The sequence below is a fragment of the Periplaneta americana genome, chromosome 13 (genome assembly GCF_040183065.1).
Source record: "Periplaneta americana isolate PAMFEO1 chromosome 13, P.americana_PAMFEO1_priV1, whole genome shotgun sequence".
NCBI classification, from domain to species: domain Eukaryota; kingdom Metazoa; phylum Arthropoda; class Insecta; order Blattodea; family Blattidae; genus Periplaneta; species Periplaneta americana.
The window spans coordinates 106,941,366-106,968,303 of NC_091129.1; the positions used below are offsets into that span (position 1 = coordinate 106,941,366).

At 35.9% G+C, this 26,938-nt stretch overlaps 1 protein-coding gene and 1 non-coding gene across 2 annotated transcripts in view; one reads left to right on the plus strand and one right to left on the minus strand.

Annotated features, from left to right (window-relative positions):
* LOC138712207 (tyrosine-protein phosphatase non-receptor type 13-like) overlaps positions 1-26,938 on the minus strand; it is a 1,532,948-nt gene that overhangs the window by 203,899 nt on the left and 1,302,111 nt on the right. The window lies entirely within an intron of this gene.
* On the plus strand, positions 25,290-25,362 carry TRNAA-AGC (transfer RNA alanine (anticodon AGC)). Its single transcript has one exon. It is a non-coding gene; the product is annotated as a tRNA-Ala (tRNA).

The window sequence follows — 26,938 nt, forward strand, 5'->3', positions numbered from 1 at the left end:
AGCTATTTATTGCATACTGGAACTCAGTAAATGAAAACGTGAATTAACAAAGACTAATTGCTGGAAACTACATCAAGTAAAATAATTTATATAGGTTGAATTGCTCAAATAAATAAATAAATAAATAAATAAATAAATAAATAAATAAATAAATAAATACATAAATAAATAAATACATAAATAAATAAATAAACATATAGTATATTTCAATCTTGCTACTAGAATCCAATTATAATAGTTATTTGTCCACCGTTGTGGCTGAAGGGTTAGCGAGTCTAACTCCGGTCCCGGGTTCGAATCCCAGTGAGGACGAGTTGCCTGGATGAGGTTTTCTTTCGGGGTTTTCCCCTCACTTCTATGGATGAATAACAGGTAACCTTATCAGGCGATTAGAACCCGACTCATCTTCCCCACTTCCTTTCCTCCCCCAACATCCTTTCCTCATCATCCCGTTTCTGGTTTTTCAGATCACTCTACAGGCGGCCTCCAGGAACTACTGGCTCTCTCGACCGGCCTCCGTGGAATGTAGCTAAGCGACGTTGGATGGCTTCTGCAACGAACACCCGAGGCGGACCTACTCGAGGGAGGAGTTTCGACTCGGACCGACAGGGGAGCCTTGGGGGAAGTTCCCGAAGCAGGAGTGGTATATGGATTTTTGTTGGCTGTAAGGACCGGTCGTTAAGGAGTCATGTGGTTGGGTTGGTGCGCGTAGGGGATATATGGCACGCAACTCATTCCATATCGAGTGTCAGCGCAATAGATCTCAACAGGTCGCAGTTTTGGGCCATCCGTGCCCCCCCCCCACTTAAATTCCATTGCATTCCATGATAGTTATTAATTACTCGTCTAAATTTTAAACAGTACAAAACCTCTTTTGCCACTATTCCTAACTCCAATATGGGAAACCCGTGCAAAGCGGATAAGCTTAGAACAAACAATGCCACAGGCTATATTTTGGTCCTCCCGAAATAAAATCTTCATGACATTGGTTGTGACACATGTTGTCCAAATATATAAAAAACATCAATTCGTTTCTCGTACCTACGGACAGTGATATGATTTGAGAAAAAAATGTAGTTAACTATTCGCTTTGCCCAGGTACACGGGCAAAGCGAATAATTAATCCGGGCAAAGTGAATATCCCTATAACATTTTCACATTTCTATTTAATTTTTATTCACTGATAATAAAATTAAATCAACACATAAACACGATGTTAATGAGTTATATTAGACGATAGGACATGTTATTTACAGCCCATTACAGCACGTTAGATTAGTACAAAATACAAATTTGAACAAGTCGACGTTTCACTAGCACGGAAGACTTGGATTTCTTCTGCTTTTGCTCTTGCACATAAATTACTTCTCTTTCAACGTTTTTAATCGGTATAGATGTAAGAACTTCAGAGCGCTGACATTTGATTCGTTGAACTCGTATCTTTCGAGCATCCACTTCTGACACTGGTCTAAATCAAAAGAATTGACTTGGATTCTCTTGCTGACGATGTTGAGGGTTTTGGTGTAACCGGAACTGAAAATCTGAGTGTAATTGATGTATGGAATATTCCTTCAATCTCTGAAGACAACGACATCACAGAGGTGGTTGATTCTGAGTGAGCATTAATTGTTTCTTCAGCCGCTGAAGAAGCTGGCACCGCAAATTTGTTAAATCTGAGCCAGCTGTCGTTTCGCTGATTTCTATCTCAAGTGGGCGAACTGTAAGTTGAACTGGAGCAAAATCTTCATCAAAAAACACGTTATGGTTGTATTGCCAGATAGCAGAACCCATGATTAGAAGATTTTATTTCTTACAAGTGCTTTCTTCATGGCTTGTTCAGACCATTTGGCTTGTTCCATCTTCCTCTTGAAAAATTAAACCATCTGAAAACACATTACGACCTTTTTAAGTAAAAATTAAGATCAGTATTACTGATTTATAATTTAATTAGTGTGACTTAATGCCTCCACTATGTAAAATGATCTAACACGCTTTATTACAATAGACAAATACATACAAAAATACAGGTAACACTTATAGTCACATAAAGGTGGCAGGGCAAAGCGGATAAGTTATCCACTTTGCCCTATTCACTTTGCCCGCACACGCCATTTCGCTTTTCATTTAAGGTTATACAAACATAAACGTCAATAATCTTCTTCGTAAGTACGGCACTTTAGAAGTAATCGTATCGCCTATATATTACTATCACATTAAAAAAAGTTTCTGCAGTATTGTGTGTTGTACATTTGTTTCTCTTACCTTGAAATATTTTAAGAAAACAGTCAGTTTTCTTAAAACACACGCCGACTTGTTCTCTCACTAGCTAGAATGACGACAAGTCAGTTCCAGCAGCAAAATCTGGTTGGGATTCTTCCCCAACATAGCAGAAAGCACTACCTGTTGGCGTTTCTAAGAAATATGCATTATTCTCTTTGCCCGGGTTATTCGTTTTGCCCGGGTCTCCCCTATGTCTTTTTAGGTCATTTTTATTTAATTTCATGGCATTTCTAATGGATTTGTAGGTCATAAATTCCTTACTTTAGGGTATTTTTTTTTAATTTGTAGGTAATCAAAATCTTAGCCTTAATCATTACCATGGTGATGACGGAGTGATTTAAAATCTATTATCCGTGATCTTGCGTTAGCAGTAGTTGAGACACATTCTGAAGGTAATGAAATGTCTGTTTAAATTGATGCATGTGTGAGTCAGGGATACAAAAATAGGGGCAAAGAACGGTTTGAGTTACAAGTACAAATTGCGGTGCCCTACTTCTGTTAGAAGAGTTATGTGTGTCTCATACGAAACAGCGCAGGAAAAAGTCGAGTGACGAGGATATGTAAGCACGTCAAAATGTGGATTAAAGCCATTTGTCAATGACAATACTGATGGGAAAAGAGTGTTTCCAATCGCACAGATGAGGAGCAGAGTTGCAGTCGCTGATAAGAAAATCTAACAAAGTAAAAGACATTATTTTCTTTTTTGGTTCACCTAATGGCTTTATGTCGACAGTAAGAAATAGTGGAATCCTTGTGAATAATGAGAAAACATAGAAGTTATCACTGTCCATTCTTAAATGTCTTTTACTGAGAACACAGATTTGCTTTACATTGTAGAATCTACACAATATCGAATTATAATCATTCGAACCTTGATGAAGCTATATTTTATAGGTAATCAAATGTATTCAAAATATATAAATTATAATGTTCCTTACCTACGATATAAAGATATCACGTTCGAATTTCATTCATTCATAGTGTTCTATCCAAGGACAGATCTTTCACTGCAGACCCAGTTTTCTCCAATCTTTCCTATTTTCTGCTTTCCTCTTTGTCTCGGCATATGATCCATATATCTTAATATCGTCTATCGTCTGATATCTTCTTCTGCCCCGAACTCTTCTCCCGTTCACCATTCCTTCTAGTGCATCCTTCAGTAGACAGTTTCTTCTGAGCCAGTCATCTAACCAATTACTTTCCCTTGTCCTGATCAATTTCAGCTTCATTTCTTATTCCGTCTGTCCACTTCACACGTTCCAGCCTTCTCCATATCCTCATTTCAAATGCTTCTAGTCGCTTCTCTTCACTTCGTCGTAATGTCCATGTTTCTGCTCCATACAATGCTACACTCCAAACAAACTACTTCACTCGTCTTTTCCTTAGTTATTTTTCCAGGGATCCGCAGAAGATGCTCCTCTTTCTATTTAAAGCTTCCTTGGCCATTGCTATCCTCCTTTTGACTTCCTGGTAGCAGCTCATGTTACTGCTTATAGTATACCCCCAAGTAATTTCAAGCTGTTCACTTGCTCTACCGTCTCCTTCAGAATTCGCAAGTTTACCTTCTTTATTTTTCTTCCTATGACCATGGTCTTCGTCTTGTTTGCATTTATCTTTATCCCATACTGGTAACAGCTGTCATTTAGCTCCAGGAGCATATCCCTTAGCATCATCTCCTCTTTTGATAACAACGCTATATTATCAAGAAATCTTATACATTTTATTCTTCTTCCTCCGACTATCACTTCTCCCAAGTTTTGAAAACAGTTCTTCACTAAATCCTCAAAGTAGATGTTGAACAGGGAAGGTGATAAAGGGCATCTTTGTCGTACTCCTCTCCCTATTTCGCTTCCTTCTGATATTTCTTCTCCTATCCTGACTTTGATTTATCGTTTCATATAAAGATTACTGAACAGTCTTCTCTTTCCAATACACAGCAATTTTCTTTAGGATCCATTCTGTAAAAAGGCTTTTCTATGTCCACAGATATTATATACACTTCTTTATTCTTTTCTATGTTCTAATTTATAGACTAATTAAATTAGACCCTCCGTTTTCGGTGGACGTCATCTTTGCTCTTAGAAGACGTTAAGAAATTTAGGAATCCTATATGTAGGCATCCTTCGGGTAAGAGTGAAGTATATGTGTATACTGGTATTACTTTATTTTCTTACATATGTTGATAATATAGGATGTTTTAGAATAACTATTCCTCATTTTCAGGCGTGGTATAGGAATCGTAACGAAACATTTTTTTCGTAATAAATCAATATCCGAAAACGCTTCCTTATCGAGATGTAACGACATGACAGTAATTAGGATTTCAAAGAATCTCACTTCAGTGTGAACATTAAATTGTACAATTAATTTTATGGTTATACAGTAAAGTATTCAAATATTATGAGAATGATGTTAAAAGTTACAAAACCTGTTCAAAATTACGGCCGTTATTGTCAAAACTCAAAGTATGACGTCGTATGATTTAATGACGAATTCTTCGAAATGTCTCGCGAATCTATTTTCTTTACCCGAAACTTGTCATTATTTCGAAGACGTTGGTCTAGTCTTGAAAATGTTGTATAACAGAGAATACTACACTGATGATGTTGCTCCTCTTAAATTCGCCGTGCCTCACTAACATTCCTGCTCCATACGGCATATGTATATCTGGTAATTCAACATAAATGTAAACCAATGCTTTTTGAATGATTGTACACTTATAAACAGATCTCATAGAAGTTAGTAAATTATTTCAACTGTTTGTATGATAACGGGAAAAGCTGGAAAACAATTAAAGACAGCATGGATGATAAGGGCAATGGATTCTGTACAAAAATAAGAAACAATGTTTACTTACATGTTCTCTATCACATCTGAAAATTAGGACTAGTTATTCTGAAACATCTTGTAGAACATGTATTGCAATACATTACCTACATAACACTATATTACGTAACGTAACGTAACATAACACAAAATACGAGAACAAAGATAGGGAAACCAGATAACAACAAATTAGACATCTAAAAATATGAAAACAAAAGTAGATGAAAGTGGTGGGGGATATGAACTTCAGCGGCATTGAAACACTGCACTAAAATGGCTTCATCTCAGGCAATGCGCCAATAGCGAATAACAAAAGAAAGCGACTGTTAATGTGTACGCCAGAAGTACTTGAAAATTGCAATCTTTGTAATATTTTCGCTATAACAGATTTTTTATGCTGTGCATCACAGGAAGGATATTGTTTTGAAGTGAACAATAGGTGTCTGGCAATGTTCTACACATAAAATCAATATATGCCCTCTAGCACTGATTTACCTTTCCTTGTGTAGATTATGAAAGCTCTCAATTCAAGTGCGTTATTCGTTGCTGCTACGGAAATTAGATTCAGGAGGTCGATAAAGAAATTTCCATTAGGAGCTTGCTTAAGAATAATTATTACTCTCAATTCCCTAGCTTATCCTGGAGAGCAGTGATGTTAATTTACAGGTCAAACACAGCAGACGGAAAAAGGAGGAAAAATCCAATCGACGTGAAATGCGACAACAGAAAGCAGCGTCGGATACAGAGCTATTGTTTTCTTTCTTTGGGCCCTCATAATAAAAGAAAGACCTCGAGAATCTCTGTGCAGAAATAGAAAAAAAAAAAAGATATCGTCACATTTATCAAAATACAGCAGTTCCATTCTTCGTAAGAGAAAGAAAAACATGACGCAACGAAATTTATGATGAGGATTATTGTGTGGAACGTGGAGGCATTTTCCAAGCTCGACTAGAGATCTTGGGAAAAATCGGAAAGCGATGCAGGTGCTGAGAATTAGTTTCTTTCCAAAGCACAACTCCCAGCATTACGTAACAGAGCACAGAAAACTCTAGCTTTACTGTTTATTAGTAGGGGCGGGTTTCTGTGACATGTGATATTTTATATTTTACATTATTTCGGGGTTTAAACTGACTTAAACTTGTTTACAATCATTCTGATGAAGATACAAAGGTTTTTATTGAGCATTTAAATGCATATTTAGGCACCTTTAAGTTTTGTAGCATATACAAAACTGCATAATAATGTTATATTGTGGGAATTTTCTTTTTGCATATGCCGGCATTTTTTAATACAAAAATTCACTTTATAATGTTGTATTTTTCGTAAGAAAATCATTTTTTCAAACCATAACGAGCTGTGGTGAATGTAGTACTGTACTACAAATATTTTTTAAGGTTATCTTTAAAATAACTATATTTTCACAGACGCTTCTCTTTGGAATATGATTTTCAAGTAGCAGGTAGGCCTCTATTGTTTTGCTCTGTGAGGGAATATGTACTATACAAGCGGGAAGCGGTGGAGGGTTTTCTACAATTTGTCAAATGTTTGTAACTTTGTCCTTCCCTTTAATGGTCAATCTTTGCGCCCTCCGTCTATTTCCAACATGCCTAAAATGAAGAGTTTAGTGAGTAAATATTATAACACCCGGCAGGTTTCACACAATATTTTATTAATGTGTAATACTTAGAATTAAAAAGAAATATGACAAATATTACTAGGTAGGTACTAATAAAATAATATTTTGTTTCTTATTGACCGCATCTTTATGTTTCTTAGGCCATAAATGCATGCATATATCCTACGTTTTAGGTCAAAGAAATTCACGCCTAGAAATTTACAAAGGCTTCCGTCTGCAACATATTTACAATAAAAATATATTCTAAAAATACCGTACTCATAATTAAACCCACTTAAATAAATCATCTTTACAATCTTAAAAAAGTACATTTTAAATCCATTTTCATACTGTGCAATTTTCAACAATGCAAACTATTAATGTAATCCCTCTCCACAAAGTCAGTTCTGAATAGCAACATCCCATCCCTTAGTTACTGTAGTAGCGTCACCATATCCCTAACGGCACAGGAAATAATGAAACATGTTTAATCTTTATTTAATTTGCAAGAAAACTGTCCATTTTATTTAAAAACTGCAAACGGATAAATCATTCCTTATCAGTATTTCCAACGATAGTAAAAATCAGAATCGTACAGATAGTACTTATAGAGTAAAATATTGTTAAAATTTAGGAGAAATTATTTTCTCTGAAGAAAATCTTTATTTTGGACTAATGTGGTATTAGAATTTTTGTTGTTTTTGTATCTAAGGACTAACAAGCAAACATTCTGATAGGGGTAGATAAAAAAGTTATTTTTTTCTTCCACCATGTTAACAATGTCAAAACAAGTGCTTACACAAATTTTAGCCACTCGAGCGCAATTACGTGGGGCGTAAAAAGTAATTTCCCTGGGGCCGTTTACAGAAAGAAAATGCAATTTCATGGAAAGATTTATTGGAACAGGTACAACAAGTATTGAGCTATTTTTCAACATATTCTCCACCAGAACTGAGACATTTGTCGTAGTGTGGGATCAACTTTTGTATCCCTGTGTCGTAGAAGTCTGATGCCTGGGATCGGAACCAGTGTGTGACAACAGTCTGCACCTCTCTGTCGATACTACGGTATGAAAAATGTCTCCAATCCTGTGGGGAATATATTGAAAAATAGCTCAACAGTTGCTGTACCTATTCCAATAAATTTTTCCAATGAAATTGTATTTTCTTTCTGTAAACGGCCCCAGAGAAACTTATTTTTACGGCCCTCGTAATTGCGCTCGAGTGACCAAAATTTGTATAAACACTTGTTTTGACATTATTATACCTGGTAAGGTTTATCTTGTCTCAGTAGGAATAAAACCTTCAAATGAGGGTGGAGATTATAGGAGGGTTGTAAATTTTCAGGATTCCTTTCAAAACCTCGTTATTATACAGGCTACCGGAACTCAATTTCTTGAAAGACAAGCTCAGTGACGGAACTACACAGTACGAAGAGAGATATTTTGTAATTTTATTTGCGCTACAGAATGTGTCAACTAGTCCCTTCCGCCACTGGATGGATGGATGGACGGCATCGCTTCACTCCCCCCATCGCCATAACAATACAGACGAAGTAAGACATATCTCCTTTCTCTCTCTTTTCACAGTGAGACAAGATACATTACACAGACTTTAACAATGTGAAAGAAGAAAAATAACTTTTTTTTCTGCCCCCATGACAATGTTTGCTTTTAAGCTGTTAAAATCTGCACAGTTATATTACTTCTACTCTGTATAAAACAAAATACAGCTTTATATTATAGAAGTAAAATGATTCACTTGCTGTAAGACGTTTTCTTTTCCTGCTTTTGATCTCTTAATGTAAGTGCGATAAACTGCCAACACTCTACTTCTGCCTGGAGATAGTTCTATATTAATATATAACATATTATCTTAATTTGTTGATCAATTCTTCAACCATTTTGAAAGCTTATCCAACAAAATAAAAACGTAGATACAAAAAAAAAAAAAATCGTTTTTGCTACACAAATATTTGCATGGCTTTAGTAACAGTACGCCAAGCAACTTTCTAATCATAAACTTATCCACAGACATAGGCAACCAACCGCACACGAATGCTATGCACGTATCCCGAACAAAGCTTTCACAGGCGCTAGGAAATTCAACCATGAACCCGACTTCGCTCAACTCATTTCGTATCTTTACACAAGACGCCCTAAGGCAGTCTCTTCTCGTATCCCGACTGTAACGTCTAAAGATGGCATGGTCATATTCCCCTAAGGAAATTTATAAGAAGATTGCAATAAGATACATAGAAGGCATGTTACCTCCTTCGTTTTATGGTGCTGGAATGATAAGTCAGCGGGACTGTAACTGCTGGGTTCTGCTGCAGTCTCTCCCTTTGCTAAGTTGGCCTTACTTCACAAAACTACGTGCAACTTCTAAAAAGGAATTACAACAAAACGAACAAGTTGAATTTAATTCTCCTAACGAATGCCTACCGCCATGCTGGATAAGAAAGTATAAGACGCTGCGCAGGCCGCGGTCCGCAGATCGATAGTGGCTGTCGATCTGGCCCTCATGTCCTACTATTTAAGAAACTTCTACAACTTGTCCATGCCTGCTACTTAACCTAATGAATTTGTCTGAGAATTTCCTTTACACTAAAACCGTTTTGAGGAATACGAATGCAGCGGTCTTCACTAATGACAAGGACGTATCATCATCATCATCATCATCATTAGGGGGCTAATGTTGATGACTTAAAAATCTATTTAAATTACCATTAAAATGCCCTTAAACTAATGGGAAAATGACATGAAATTAAAAGAAAATGACATTTAAATAAGGTAGGTGTCCCTGATATGGCCATGCTAAGGTTTGAGAATATTTCTAGCCGCCATTTTGAAAAAAAATGTAAACCACTTTTTTCTTACTCGTTCTCAGTCTAATGGACTTTCTTAAAACAATTTCCTTTCCCCATAAAAATAGCTTTAATTTTCCAAAAAGTCCCAAATTCCAAAAGTATACCTAGTGGCCATATCAGGAACATGTGCACATGATACGGCCACCCTTGTTCCATGTTCTACAAATCGTGATTGTTTTCAGTTTGATAGCGCAGTTGTGTTAAAATTAAATAACGTTGGTGTAAAATGAATAAAAATGACACTTAATAATCTTTTTTATAATTCAAAAGTGTAGTCAAAACAGGTTTTTCCATAAAAATTAAGTTGTTTTTCTTAAAATACAAAATTTTAGCGTAATCCCAGCTATAAGGCATGTAAATTTGTCAGGTGAAAAAATAAAAGTGAAATGAACTTGATATGGCCATGGTGCATTTGATATGGCCATATCAGGAGCAGGTAAGCTTTCACGAAAATCGTTTGATTATGAACAACTCGTAAAAGATACGCCATCAACTACAACACCAATCAACAGAACATTAAAAACTGAATGGATTAAGATGGTTTTCATGAAACAAGTCTTTGAAAAACATGCATAAAACAAAGGAGACTTACGAGAGAAAAATAAGAAGAGATCACATGAAAACCGAAAAACAGGCAACTGACGCCATATTGCCCAACCTGACTGGATAGAAAACGATCAAGTGACATACCAGGATGTCCTTTCACTGGATGCTGCTGCAATTTAGCGGATTTTTTGGTTAACTACCTCACAATAGGGGTGTGGCCATATCAGGAACATGGCCATAACAGAAGCACTCACCTTATTATTCACCGTACTCGCACCACAACTTCTTAAAAATTAGTCACCTTGTTTCAATGACTGCCTTGCAGTTCTCGGAGAGAGGAAGCAACTTCCTGGAATTTAGCTAATATAAAGGAAAAGAACATGCAACAAAATGAAGGTTTTAAGGGAAAACTATAGATTTTAATGAGGATTTAAAATGTGTTTCAATCAGGGGTGATCCATGACAGTGCCTTCATTCTGTCTCTCCTCCTTTCGCGCTTCACTTTTGTTACTAGATCTTCAGATGAGGGAGTGTGACTGACAAAACAAATTGTGGGCGGAGCGTGCATTGTTGCAATCTTTGTTTTAAAAATACTGTCTACTACAGAAGACATCTCTTCCGAACCACTATCTGTCCAAGCAATGAAAATATGACAGTTATTTTAAATTTGTGTAGTAGTTTATTCAACCGGACAACGTTTACATGATAAATTATTCAAATATTATAATTTTTGTGATGCTTGTTTTGAGCTATTTTAATAACCATATCTACAACATACAATAAAAAGTGTAATCTTGTAACAAATCAGTTCAAAAATGTTTTCACTTTTTTAAAATGCCATACTAAATTCTTCATAAAGAATTTGTTCAGTATTGTTGTTCTAAATAAACTATACCACTCATGAAATATTTTAAAATATGTTCTTTACGTGGGAGAACTACACACGCATACAAAGATTCATTAAAATACCTTGAGTACTTTTTTAGTTATCACGCACACGCTGTTCATATGAACAAAATACTCAACAAATTTTCATAATTTTTTAATAAGAATAAATATTACATTTCGAAAGCACTAAAATTGCTTAGTGATATACAGTCTTACCACAGTCTAGTATATACAGTCACGAAGCTCAATATGTAATAAATATGCATCCATAGAAAGTTGCTAACCACTAGGATCGCTACCATCGCTTCATTACAGACAATGCGAAATAGTACCTGCACAGTCTGCTGTTCCTAGCAACCTGAACAATTCAAGCATCGTGACTATATTATTAGACTGTTAGACTGTGGTTTTACACATAAAAAAGACCGATCTCCTGTATGCGTGAATTTGTTAATGTCCAATTTCGGACAGCGCCTGATTCAAACGGGGAAAAATCTGTCGTGTTTATAAAAATTCAGAGAGAGAATTTTTATTTGCACCTAATTTACCCCTTGAATAATTATATATTTGGTTTAAATTATTTATAAAATTTGTCTAGAAACAGACAGAAAAAAAAGAAGAAACAAAGCGGAGTCTTGAACTCGTAGTGGAATTTTGCCGCTGGATAAGAAATTCGTTCACTTGTGAACTAAGCTGCCACGAAATCAGCGGAAGTCTTCCGAAGGGGACTTAGAATATCGTAACCGGTTATTATTTTGTCCAAACTAATAGTTACAGATAGCGTATATTACAAGTATTTTTTTATTTCCAAAGAATCTATGAAAAAAAGTTTAAATATAGTAAAATAAGACAGCCAAATTACAGTAAAATAAATATTCATATAAATCCTCGGCAATTTTTTAGTTTCGAAGGAGCAATATATCTCACAGCTGGAGTCCTGTATCATCGCGAAAAAATCCTACGAAAGCAACGTAATGACATTTTAACTTTGATAGTTAGCTTTCAGTAACGTTTTTGGCACCGATTTCTCTTATTAAATCTTTAGAATCGCGATCTAGTTGATAATATCCTTCCGCCAGCATGAAGTAGATGGAGATAAATCCAATTGTAGAAGCATCCATCCTGTTTTAGCCAAGGCAAGAAATTTCGCAGAGACGAAAATAAACGCATTAAATCCAGTAACAGGCAGTTTGAGTCACGCATTGTTCCCAGACAAGAGAAATGAATTACGGACATGTCTTCCTTGATCTCCGCCTCTCCTCAACACGATCCTTGCTTAATGCTTGCAACATTTATGTAGTTCGCCTCTACTGAATATTGATGGACCACTGCAGAGAAGTTAATGGGATTCGCTATGGAAAAACGACTCCACAATGAAATAGATAGTACGTAACTGGCTCCTACAGTACTCTAATATCAAACAGAGGGAAGGAGGGTGCCATTAGGGATACGGAACCGTGCCAGCGTGAAATATGGCTTCGTGAGGCATTTATGAGGCTTTCGCCTTCTCGCGGTCACACAAAACCTGCGGGATATCGCTAATCATGATTAAAGATACGGAAAATTGTAAACTGCTAAGTATACACACTATGTCTTTTATATAGCAACATGATGTACGTAATAATGGAAAGACGATAGAGTTTAAATACAGCCATAATAGAGTCATAAAATGGAAACAATATTAACTTCTATTTCACAGAGAGTCGGCTAGGCTTTGTCGGTAACTTCGCAATAGGGAACTCAGAGAAATACGCAAATCTTTGCTTCACTGAATGTAAGTGTACCTGTATTGGAATTTATGTCAAAGAGGATTATTTCAATTTCCACGGAAATAAATAATTATATTTTCATTATATTTTTATAATTGTGTAGGTCAACTAAATATGAAAAGTTAAATGACTATTATTATTATTATTATTATTATTATTATTATTATTACTAGTCTACTATAACTTACCCACTGTACTGACGTTCTGCCTGATACATACATCTACAGGGTGTTTAAAAAATACGGGGCATAATTTCAGGTATGTATTTCCCACATGTAGACAATCAAAATAGTTCATTACAACATGTGTCCGGAAATGCTTCATTTCCGAGTTATGGCCTTCACAACATTGAAATTCACCGGAACGTTTTTCTTTCCGCAGGTCGTTGTCATTACAGAAGATGTTCAAAATGTCCACCTCCTGCTTGAATACAGACCTCACATCGATGTCTCATTGACCTGCGAACACGATCCCAAACTCCAGGAGTATTGCGTATGTCCTCAGAACATGCCACAATTCGATTCCGAAGAGATTCCAAATCAGGCACCGGAGACGAATAAACCAATGATTTTAAATGGTCCCACAAGTAGAAATCGAGAGGATTCAGATCAGGTGAGCGTGGAGGCCAACCAATTGGGCCACCTCTACCTATCCATCGATCAGGAAACCTTCGATCCAAGTACCGGCGAGCCGTACGACTGAAGTGTGCAGGAGCGCCATCATGCAAGAAGTGAATGTGTTGACAATTGATCAGTGGAGTGTCTTCTAAAACATGAGGTATGGTGTTTTCCAGGAAGTTTGTGTACGCATGCCCCGTAAGTCTATTTACAAGTACATGGGGTCCAACTAATCGATCACCAATGATACCGGCCCACATGTTGAGGGAGAACCGCACCTGGTGATGAGATGGAACAGTTGCACGTGGGTTTTCATACGCCCATGCATGCTGATTGTGGAAATTTGTTATGCCATCTCGTGTGAACTGTGCTTCATCTGTAAATAATACTAAGGCAGGAAAGTTCGGATTTACACCACACTGCTGCAAGAACCACTGACAGAACCTAACTCGTGCCGGGTAATCTGCTGGTGACAGGGCCTGTACACGTTGCAAATGATAAGGATACAATTGATACTCTTTCAACAGTCTCCAGACAGTCGTATGAGGAACATTGACCCTTCATGTGCTGATGGAAGGAGTCATGTTCACAGCCTCCAGAATCTCCTCCTGTACTTCTGGAGTTGTAGATCTTGGTCGTCCCCTTCCCAAACCAGGAGAGTTAAATTTTCCATACTCGCACAGACGGTAATAGAGACGTACAAATGTCTTCCGATCTGGACATTGTCGCTGTGGGTACCTCTCCTCGTACAAACGACGAGCCAGCGCAGCATTGCCGTCCGCCTTACCGTACATGAAGTGTATCTCTGCCAGCTCTTGATTTGAATACACGTCGCACAGTCTAACGCCTACACAACACTGAATGTAACCTTCGCCTCGGAATGAACTGTCAGAGTGCCCTCTTAATGTCTCCTTTGACGGCAACGACCTGCGGAAAGAAAAACGTTCCGGTGAATTTCAATGTTGTGAAGGCCATAACTCGGAAATAAAGCATTTCCGGACACAAGTTGTAATGAACTATTTTGATTGTCTACATGTGGGAAATACATACCTGAAATTATGCCCCGTATTTTTTAAACACCCTATATAATCAGGCAGTAGGCTAGATCCTACTTGACGATAAGAGTATGTGTCAGAGGAAGAACAATTGCTTGTATGAATCTGAAGTATGACAATGGAGGAGCATTTGAAAATGCTCAAAACAGAACGCCAAAAAATTTGAGCAAAAGTGCAAAGCCATGAACACTCAGAATTTACAGGAACTAAAATCATTGCACCTTTAAAACAAGTATATGCAAGGTACAAGGTTATGCCCGGTTTCAAGTGGTTGTTTTATGTTGTTTCTACATTTTATTCATCAGTGTAATTAGTGTATGTATGGTGTGAATGAATAACTAGAGTATTAGTATGTCTATTTAGATGTTTCGCACATGGTTATGTTAGAGCAATATAAACATAGCCCACATGGAAAATTTTGTTGTTTAAAAAAAGGCTCTTTAATAGAATGATAAGCCTATGTGTGAACATCTACGTAAATGGGGTGGGGGAAACTGTTCATAGCTTAACATAAATGCAACAATGTCTTGTGTTTGATAATATGAACTGATTGCAAGAATACGGATTGTTCGTAGTTTATCACAAATGCAACAATATCTTGTACTTGCAAATGTGAACTGGTTGCTAGAATAAGGATTGTTCATAGCTTAACACAATTGCAACAATGTCTTGTGCTTGATAATGTGAACTGGTTGCTAGACTAAGGATTGTTCATAGCTTAACACAATTGCAACAATGTCTTGTGTTTGATAATGCGAACTGGTTGCTAGAATAAGGATTGTTCATAGCTTAACACAATTGCAACAATGTCTTGTGTTTGATAATGCGAACTGGTTGCTAGAATAAGGATTGTTCATAGCTTAACACAATTGCAACAATGTCTTGTGCTTGATAATGCGAACTGGTTGCTAGAATAAGGATTGTTCGTAGCTATCACAAATTCAACAATGTCTTGTGTTTGCTAATGTGAATTGACTGCTTGAATAAAGACTGTTCACAGCTTAACACAAATGCATCAATATATCTTGTGCTTGCTAATGTGAACTGATTGCTTGAATACGGAATGTTCGTAGCTTATCACAAATTCAACAATATCTTGTGCTTGCAAAAAATTAAAAAAAAAAGTCTGATTAGTGTAATATGTAATGTCGGCGATGTATGCAAGGGAAGGGGAAAGGAACAGGCCACCCTATCCCATTATCTCCTGGCTTAGTTGCTTCAAAGTGATGCCTTTGTGATATCACTTGTGAGGTTAAGATTTGTCTTCGAACAGTTCACTAAACAACTACTACTACTACTACTACTACTATTACTCACAAAGCATGACGATGTTGGGAAAATTATTAAAGACAAAGGCGACCCGTTACTGGGATGTAATTTCCACAATTTGTATTTCATTTTCTTCAAAATTTTACATCAGTTATGTACTGTTAAAATATATGTGCACAATTTTTCTGAAATGTTTATCTTCAAATTTTTGTATGTGATTATTAAAAAAAATAATTTTTATTCTTAGATTTATTTACACCTCACATGAAGATAATCAATTTAATCAAAGTTTAAAGTAGTCTAAAGCTAAGACTTCCTGTAATAGAATGGTACATTGGTTCTTCCCTTGACAATGCATTTCATAAGTAAAAAAATACTTTGGACATTTGACCTTTTCCTCAACTTCACTACCCGACATAGAAAACCACAGTTTTTTTAAATAATAATCATAGGCCTATAGTACAATGGTACATATTGCTTTTTTATATAAAAACACTCTAGCTTCCCCAGAATTCGTGAATGACCCTGTAGAGTTATTCAAAAGTAAAAAAAAAATTGAAAGTCCTCTTAAGGCTGGTTCACAATAAACCGGGAACGGAAACGACGAGAACGAGAACAGAAATACATTTATTTTAACAATATTTCCGTTGTCGTTCTAATTGTCGTTTCCGCTTATTATGGACCAGCCTTAACTTAGTCAGCGAGTAAGCTTAAAGAAAAACGTAAAAGTTATTACCCGTGACATTCAAACAACAGTATTTCGAAACCCAATGAGAATTGGAAAATTTAAACGTTCATAAGAAATGAACATTTTTCCTCAGAATAATCCATATTGCCACCCCTAAGATATTTACTATTCGTTTTGAATGATTCCGAAAATAACAATCTGCACAAATATGATGAAAAATGAGTGCAATCGAATCACTGCCAAAGTTCTGGCGCAAAAACATTGATACATTATGTATGTATGTATGTATGTATGTATGTATGTATGTATGTATGTATGTATGTATGTATGTATGTATGTATGTATGTATGTATGTATGTATGTATGTATGTATGCATGTATGTATGCATGTACGTGTGTATGTATATATGTGCGTATGCATGTATGTATGTATGTACGTATGTATGGATGTATGTGCGTATGTATGTATGTATGTATGTATGTATGTAAGTAAGTAGTAGTAGTTTGCCTGGCAGAGTTAAGGCCATAAGGCCTTCTCTTCCACTCAACCATGTATGTATGCATGTATGTGCGTATGAATGTATGTATGTAAGTAGTAGTAGTAGTAGTAGTAGTAGTAGTAGTAGTAGTAGTAGTAGTAGTAGTAGTAGTAGTAGTAGTAGTAGTTTGCCTGGCAGAGTTAAGGCCATGACTCAACCCCTTCTCTTCCACTCAACCATGTATGTATATATGTATGTATTTTTAGTTGGTTATTTAACGACGCTGTATCAACTACTAGGTGGTTTAGCGTCGATGAGATTGGTGATAGTGAGATGATATTTGGCGAGATGAGACCGAGGATTCGCCATAGATTACCTTGCATTCACATTACGGTTTGGGAAAACCTCGGAAAAACCCAAACTTGGTAATCAGCCCAAGCGGGGATCGAACTCGCTCCCGAACGCAACTTCAGACCGGCAGGCAAGCGCCTTAACCGATGGCTGTATAAATGTATGTATGTAAGTAAGTATGTATGTATGTATGTATGTATGTATGTATGTATGTATGTATGTATGTATGTATGTATGTATGTATGTATGTATGTATGTATGATAAAAATAATTAAAAATAAAATAATGTATTTTGAATAATTATTGTACTATAACACGGAAGTCGTTAAATTCTTTTATTAAAACTACAACAGTTCTTCATGATTGGGTACGTTTTGAATGCGGGCCCTCCTAGGTTGGGAATGAGTGTGACTGCGAAGATGGGGCACATAAATCTCACGTGTTACTGTTAAAAATGCTAATCTCGCCGGATGCAACTCGCTTGCGGTTTTCTGTTTCACTGTTTAGTGTTATAGTGCCACGGCGGCGAATTACGAGACAGTCATTTTCATTTCATGCGCTTCATGCAAGCAGCAAGTGACACAGAGATAGTCCGATGACAACACAGCGGTCAGCCACTCACGGATGCCAAGAACGTCATGGAGCGGTAGTGTTACATCCTGCGGATATTTATGGTAATTGTACGCCATCTCTTCAGAGAGTATTCTGCACTGACTGCAATATACAGTGTGTTCTATTTATCTTACGCGAGAAGATAAGTGTAACGTGATCAAGCAGCGTAAGCGGATTCCTAGTCTCCATACGATGGCGGTAAGGTTAGCGCACTCCAGAAGGAATGCTGACAATAACGGAACAAGAAACACAGGCGCTAGAAAAAAGGCGAGTGGGGATAAAAAGAGAAACCAAGAGTCAGGAAGTGGTAGGGAAGAAAGCAGTGAAAAGTTTAAGGGTGCGAGTGTAAGTGGAAATCTAGGATGTGAAAGTGAAAGCGTGGGGGGGGGGAAATAAAAGAGGAATAGAAGAAGAAGAAAGAAATAGAAAGAAAGACAGAGATAGAAATAAAGCAGAGACGAACAGTAAAGAAAGGTCAGAACCTGCGACAGCTGAGGATATAGTAATGGTATTATATATGATTAAAAAATGTGGGGATGTGATCAAAAAGTGCTAGTAAAGGGAAATTGTAATTGTAAATGATAGAGAAGTATAGGGGAGAGAGAAAGTGTATAAGCTGATGTGTAGAGAGAAATATAAGTATTTATAGGAAGTAATAGTAGTGTGAAAGGATTAGGTGTAAGTGGGATAGTGAGAAAGTGAATGTGAGCGCAAATAGGAATGAGTGAAAATAGTGAAAAAGGGTTAAGAGAAATGAACAAGTGACAGCATAAAATTAGTACTAATATTTGAACGTTGAAACAGTAAATGAATATAAGAGAAAGATAGGAGAAAAGGTCAAAGAACAAATAAGGCAAATAATTCAATATGATAATTTGTGGAGAATAAGAGAAATTGAAATCTTAGTGAATAGTAGTTAGAGGAAAAAGGGGGTTTGAAAGGCGTATATAATTTTAGATATATTACGATTAATCATCAAATAGAGAATAGCAAAAGAAATGTAGGAGAAATACTGAAACGGAGATTGAACAAGTAATAAAAAAAGGTACATAGTTTAATTGGGAGAATTTGTGTAGATGTGTACTGCAAATTATGTGTTACTGTAAGTTTTAATGGTGGCACCGGATACAGAAATATGAGGTACACCATTATATGTAAAGAAGTGCTGCGACCAAATATGTCATATCATATCATATTTATCTTACTTCAAATGACTTTTAAAAAACCCGAAGGTTCATTGCCTCCCTCACATAAGCCCTCCATCGGTCCCTATCCTCGGCAAGATTAATCCAGTCTCTATCATCATATCCCACCTCCCTCAAATCCATTTTAATATTCTCCCATCTACGTCTCGGCCTCCCTCCGGCTTCACAATTAACACTCTATATGCATTTCTGGATTCGCCCATACGTGCTACATGCCCTGTCCATCTCAAACGTCTGGATTTAATTTCCTAATTATGTCAGGTGAGCAATACAATTCGTGCAGTTTTGACTGTATAACTATCTCCATTCTCCTGTAACTTCATCGCTCTTAGCTCCAAATATTTTCCTAAGCACCTATTCTCAAACACCCTTAACTTCTGCCCCTCTCTCGAAGTGAGAGTCCAAGTTTCACAATCATACAGAACAACCGATAATATATGGTACATGTTTTATAAATTCCAACTTTCACCATTTTATACACGCTTTAATATTTATTGTCATATCGCGTGTTTAGAATCTGTGGGTATACCAGTAGGTCGTGGTTACTATTGTTGAGTTACTGTTCCTATTGTATGTTGTAAATAACTTGTGTTCCTCTATCTGATTTTTAGATTTTTTATTAATGTTTATGATATTGGCAATTGAGGTGGTGACGAATCATGCTATGTAAATTTCCATTCCGCTATCTGTCTTTGTGACTGACGGAAACCATGAAAAGGCCCAGTCAGATTGGCGGCCAGGGATTTGAACCCGGGACCTCCCAAATGCGAGTCTCGAACGCTACCGTCAGAGCCAACTCGTTCGGACAGGTAAACCATTATAATGTGAAAAACACGAGAAATTATTATTATTATTATTATTATTATTATTATTATTATTATTATTATTATTTGTTATTTAAAATAAATAGCGATGGGTGTTGGTTGAAAAACATTATTTTGAAGACTAATTCTGTAATGAGTAAATAGAAATTATTATTGTATAGTTTCAGTGATCAAGACTAGTGACGGTTACATTGACTACAATGGCAACGACAGTGATTAATCTTTAAAAAAATGACGCTTTGTCTTTTCTCAAAGTAACAAGTAAAAAAGTGTAGTTTCGCATTAAATTTTTCCAGATGTCAGTCACTCGTCATGACAGCATCATCACAAATGATGGTGCATCAACTGTCTTGTGCATATAAAAAGTGAACTGCAAAATACATGCATCAATCAAACAATCAATCAATCATCCCTTGAACTCATTTCTCTCAAATCAAAGCATTTATTGACATGTGTGTCTGCTTTTATTACTTGTTTCGTGTTTCAAGCTTGGATAGACGTGTGCTAATTTGATAACATAACATGTTGAACTTTTTTTTTTATTTTTATTTATTTCCTTTTGTTTGTTGAAAGGTAAATGTTAATGCTTCGGCTATGAAGCACACAGTGATTAAAGTAGAGCCTAGGGATTACATTAAAGTTATTATGTTGTATTGTACAGTACAACTGGCTAGAGAAAAGGTTCAAACTTTTCTGAATGTCACGGACTTTTAAAGTTGATACTTCATTTTGGCGTAGTCATTAAAACGCTTTGCACAATGTAGCCCGGTAAAAATATTATGATCATTGTAAGTAAAGGATGCCCTTTATCACCTACACGGTTCAACATTTGCTTGAAGGATTCAGTAAAGAACTGTTTTCAGAACATGGGAGGAGTGCTAGTAGGAGGAAGACGAATAAAGTGCATAAGGTTCGATGATTATATGACTTGTAAGCTGAAGAGGAGATGATACTAAGGGATATGATACAGGAGGTAATTGACAGTTGTGAGGAGTATGGGTATTATGGGATGAAGATAAATTCAAACTAGACCAAGACCATGATCAGAGGAAGAAAAATGAAGGTAAACTTGCGCATTCTAAATGAGGCAGTAGATCAAGTGGACAGCTTCAAATACTTGGGGTGTACTGTAAGCAGTAATATGAGATGATGCCAGGAAGTCAAAAGGAGGACAGCAATGGCGAAGGAAGTTTTTAATAGAAAAAGGAGCATCTTCTGCGGACCTCTGGAAAAAGAACTAATGCTGGTGAAATGCATTATGTCGAGTATAGTACTGTATGGTGCAGAAACATGGACATTACGACGAAGTGAGAAGAAGCGACTAGAAGGATTTGAAATGTGGATATGAAGAAAAATGGATCGCGTGAAATGGACAGACAGAATAAGAAATGAAGCTGTGTTGGGAAGAATGAGTGAAGAAAAGAATGATGCTGAAACTGATAAGAAAGAGAAAAAATAATTGGATGGGTCAGTGGATAATAAAAAAAACACTGCCTACTGAAGGGTGCACTGGAAGGAATGATGGACGAGAGAAGAGTTCGGGGCAGAAGAAGTTATCAAATAATAGGCGACATTAAGATATATGGAAATATATTTAAATATTATGTTTTATTTAACGACGCTCGCAACTGCAGAGGTTATATCAGCGTCGAGGAATGTGCCGGAATTTTGTCCCGCAGGAGTTCTTTTACATGCCAGTAAATCTAGATATATGGATCATATGCAGAGACTAATATGAAGGCAGAAAATAGGAAAGACTAGAGAATGCTGGTTTGCAGTGAAGGACCTAACCTTAGGCAGAACACTAATTATTCATTTTCATCAGGCTAATGACTTATAGCATATTATTTCGTTTATGATTTCAAAAAAAGAAGAATGAAATTTCAATACATTTTCAATAGTGTAACTAATATATTTCAGCTTATTGATTTATACGACTCAAAAATACACATACATGTATGTAGCTTCTTTTAAAGAGAGAAGATCAATTACTTGATGTGGTTGCAAATAATCTCAAATTTCTGTGTTGCAGTTACAGAACCCGCATTGTTCAGTGTACGGTTCCAATCAACATATTATCCAAAATATTATACCTTAGTTTGTTTTGCTACGACAAAGTGTATTATTTTACATTTTCTCGCGGCACACCGGAGGATCATTGGCGGCACACCGGTTGAAAATAGCTACGTTACACTATAAAAACTCGAAACTTGGTACGCTTATTTCCCAAGATACTCCAAACATGCCCTGAAAATCTTATTAAAATTGGCCCAATAGGAATAAAAAAAATTACAAACTCCATAGTGTCCCTTTATGTTTAATTAAAATACCGTTCGAAAACACGTCCGCGGATCCTTTATCACAAGTAGGAAACCGCTAGGCTAGAAGTATGCATTTATTTTAAGTTTATCTACATTGTTATTCATGTAGCATTTAAAAATTCAAAGAGAATTTTAATAAGTTAATGAAATCATTTTGTTTGAAAGAGTAAAATGTGAACATTTTGTTGTCTGTTCAGCGAGCAGGAAACTACAGTAGACCATTAGCTGCGTGATGTATTTAAATTAAGATAAAAAGAACCAACAGTTAGTCGTTACTACGCTGCATTTAAAACATATTATTCCTATATAAATTAAGTATCTACTGTGCGTTACAATATTTTACCTTTCTCAATTTATTATACCTAAAAAGTTGCCTACTCCTGGCTATGTACGGCGCTTTCTAATAAATTAATTGGATAAATTTTGTTCATTTAGTGCAGCGTTGTCAGACACAGCCTAAACGGAGCGGAGCGCTCCACTATAGCTCGTTGCGAGCTCCGGTGCTTCCACAGACATAAGCAAGTTCACGCTCCGACTGGACGTCTCTAGCACCACAACCGGTTTCGGAGCTTACAACTCTGACACTACTGATTTAGTGCTATGAGACCCAACAAGCGGTGAAGTTCTCGGCCGCGCACTCAAGGTCACGAATGTGAAGAAAAATCCCGCCACCAGTCAACAGCCTAGTTTCGTGTATTGGAGATGTACTGGACGCGTGTTGTTCTTTGCGACTTTATTTTTGAGTGAGTGTTAGTGTCTGGCAAAGGTTTTTCTGGCAACTCTGACCGTGGATGATTAGTGAGAAAGAAAAGTTACAAGAAAATGAACCGACATTTTAGAGGAGAGTATCCGAAAACACGAGCTCCTTCACAATCGTACTTACTTGTAAGTGGAGATACGGGATCCGTATGTAATGAGAAAGAACAGCTGTAAATAAAAAAAAAAACTTTTTCAGACGAAAAAGTTAATGGCATTCTAGAAAGAGTTTTCCAAAAAATCTTTGGAAATATAGCGTGGTGACTAAACAATATAGTTCTAGTTCATGTTTAAATCATTTATTATTTATTCACTTCCTTTACAATTCATTCATTTAATTTCATTACGGTATCCATTATTTACTTATTTATTTATTTGTCTATCTGTGTACGTATTTATTTATTTACATATTTATTTATTTATTTATTTATTTATTTATTTTTTTTTTGTTAAATATTCTAAATATTACATGGGATGAGCAGTGACGGCAGATTCAATTTCTCGTTGGATCTTTCTGTACACGCTAATCAATTTAGACTACAGCACACATTTCCTATGACATCATTACAAAATAAGAACAAATTATATCTTGCGTAATCATTTTTTGAAATAGCAAGCGCCGTAATTTCCGTGTCTTACACGAGAATTAAATTACTATTAGGCTATTGGTATTGCTTTATATCATTGTTAAAAACTCTTAGTATTACATTATTTACAGTATAAAAATATTTCACATTTGATTATGAATAGAGCAGCAAGTGGAGAAAAACGCTGGATAAGCAGGAATTTTTATTCCATATCATTTACTCGTATATTAAGCGCATACATAAAAAACTTTAAGTGCATGCATATTTTCTGATTCCTAGTGCCTGAACTTCCACAGTCTGGTCATTAATAGGATGAAACACACCGCTAAGTTGATTTCTTATTATAAAATTTTCTATCTGATCTAGTCGTGACACTTTGGCTACATTCTGAAGAATTCGCATTTCTGTTGCTTGCAGTATGCTTCAAGGTCCATGTCTTACTTCCATAAGAGACCTTTGGCATTGCCATTACCTTATACAATTTCACCTGTGTGTGTATTTTATTTTATTACGAAGTGCTCTTCTAATATTACCATATATGTATTTATAGTAATTAACTATTTTATGATGACTATATATTTCTCCATTATAAGGTACGTGACATCGCAAAAAATTAAACTCATTAACGTCTTTAATAATATTAAGTATAGGCTATATAGAGTATAAAAAAGTTTATATAAACATTGATCCAAAAATTCGTAATTTCTGAGATATCATACTTTGTTTCAATTTCCTGTAATGATGCACTCACTTGATTACCTTACAAGAAATGTTCGAAATGTCCACTCCTGCCATATTGCATGCCTCCGCTCGTCGTTTCATTCAATTACGGACACGCTCAAAAATTTCTGGCGTACGTATTGATTGATTATACTGTATAGGTACAGGTGGATCAATTGCTTGGCCTCCACGCTTACCTGACCGAAACCAGTCGGACTTCTTTTTGTGGGGGTACTAAAAGTTATTAGTATACGCGACTGCCGTGGAGGTTGAAGCAGTACTACGTGGGATAATTGTGGACAATACGTACAACATCAGCAACTTTTTATCTTGTTCGTAACGCAATGAGACGACGAGCAGAGGTTTTCAATGGCAGGGAGTGGACATTTCTTGTAATGTAATCAAGAGAGTGCATCGTTACAGGAAATTGAAACTAAGTATGATTTCAGAAATTACAATTTCCAGACCCATGTTTATATAGACATTTTTTTTCTGCTCTACATAAGAGGAATCTAACTCTGCGACTTTGCTATGTATTTTTAAACACTCTGTATAACTCTAAAATAGAAGTTAAATACAGACCTAGTTCAGGCGATAGATGCGTTTTTTTAAATACGTTTACTTACTAATCCGGAGCAGCGCTATGGCGCATGGGTTTTATTCCTGTTTAGGCTCTTTACTTGGTCGAATTTTTCAGAGGTTTTTCCCAAATTTCATGCGATTATCAGAAAATCACCCGATCAATCCTCGGTCTCACCTCGCCAAATACCATCTTGGTATCACCAACTCGATAAAAGCTAAATAACTTGGTATTTTATACAGCATCGTTAAAAAGCGACAAAAAGGAGAGGTCTCAGTGTAAAGGCAAGAGTGATATACATTTTACCTTGTCTCGTGCAACTATAAGAAATCCAGGGCGTCAACCTCGATTCAAAGCATGTCTATAATTTAGTGAAAGTGACCAGACCAACAAGACAAAATAACAGTAATAAAAAGGTTATACTTTGTGTACTGGGGGCGTAGCTCAGATGGTAGAGCGCTCGCTTAGCATGTGAGAGGTACCGGGATCGATACCCGGCGCCTCCAGAATTTTTTTCTTATTCGCGCAATCAACATTTGTTCTTTTATTTTACTTGGTTATTTAACGACGCTGATGGCGAGATGAGTCCGAGGATTCACCATAAATAGCCTGACATTTGCCATACGGTTGGGGAAAATCTCGGAAAAAACCCAACCAGGTAATCAGCCCAAGCGGGAATCGAACCTGCGCCCTCGTGGTACCTCGTATCTGTGAATTTGCAGGTGAATCAGAAAAATGTTTTAAAAATGAATTTCTCTCAAAATAGACAAACTTTTTATATACTCATATGTTTCTGCCTTGCAAAATTTTCCACTCGAGGACTAAATATTAGTCAACTGTCCAATTTGTGAACATAATGATAACGTAGTTACTCTAAATAAAAATGTAGTTAAACTAAATGGTCATTTTTGAAGATACGAATTATCACGTCTTAGCTATCGATATGGATTATTTATAGTAATATAATGCATTTTTTTTGCCCATTGATCTACTAACATGTCGTACATTGTCAACATTTCTAAGAATACCTTACACAAGAGTTCTAATTTTACATTACTAATTTAAATTTAAAATTAGCTTTTAGCATAATTAGTAGTTTTGTTCTAAAAGGCATTTAACAGCATTCAGTTTTTATATTCTGAATGTAATGCAACCAATTAGAGATGCAGTTAACGTTCTAGTCTCTGTGACTATAGGTTTGTAGCTGGTCCAGGGTAAGCCTATACATTGTATGTACAAAAAGTTCAGATTCACGTCTATACTACGTTGAACAGATGTGGACGAAAAATATGCCATTCTTTTATAGCTTTTCTCATCAAATTATAAGATATGCTTAGGCAGTGATGCCAAATGGTTATCGATAAACGTTTGAAATCCAGCAACTTTCGTGCAAAATAAATTCGATTTCTCTTTGTGACCGAAAATTAAAATTAACAGTTCATAAGCGATTTATTTTCAAGTAGTTATTATACAAATTAAACTTCCCCCCAGCCAATTTTTGTACGGTTGTACACGGTATGGAGATCCCATAATATATCTCTTTAAACCAATATGCTGTTTATTTATCACTTAACACCAATATGTATTCCACTATATTTGTTTTATTATATTATTTTTTTATTGTGCACATTTCAATCAATTGTCAGTTTCTGGTTTAATTATGCGAGTTCTACTTTCTTGTAATTTAATATCAATATGTATCGCGATGTGTTTATTATTATTATTTTTATTGTGTACATTTTATTGAATTATTGGCTTCTGATTTTATGTAAGTCGTATTTGATTCTAACAACATTAACATGTATTTCACAGTGTTTGTTTGTTTATTAGGTAAATGTTTATTTAACTGCTTCTTTTGATATCATTATGTAAATCGTATCTGTATATAATTACTTAAATCCGACTCAGTTGCATATTCAACTATGTAAGCAAGTTTTAATCCTGGTTGAGTGTAAAAGAATGCCCTAGGGCCTTAATTCTGCCAGGTTAAATAAAGCTATTAATATTAGTAATAATAATGATAATAATAATTATTATTATATTTATTATTATTATATTATTATTATTATTATTATTATTATT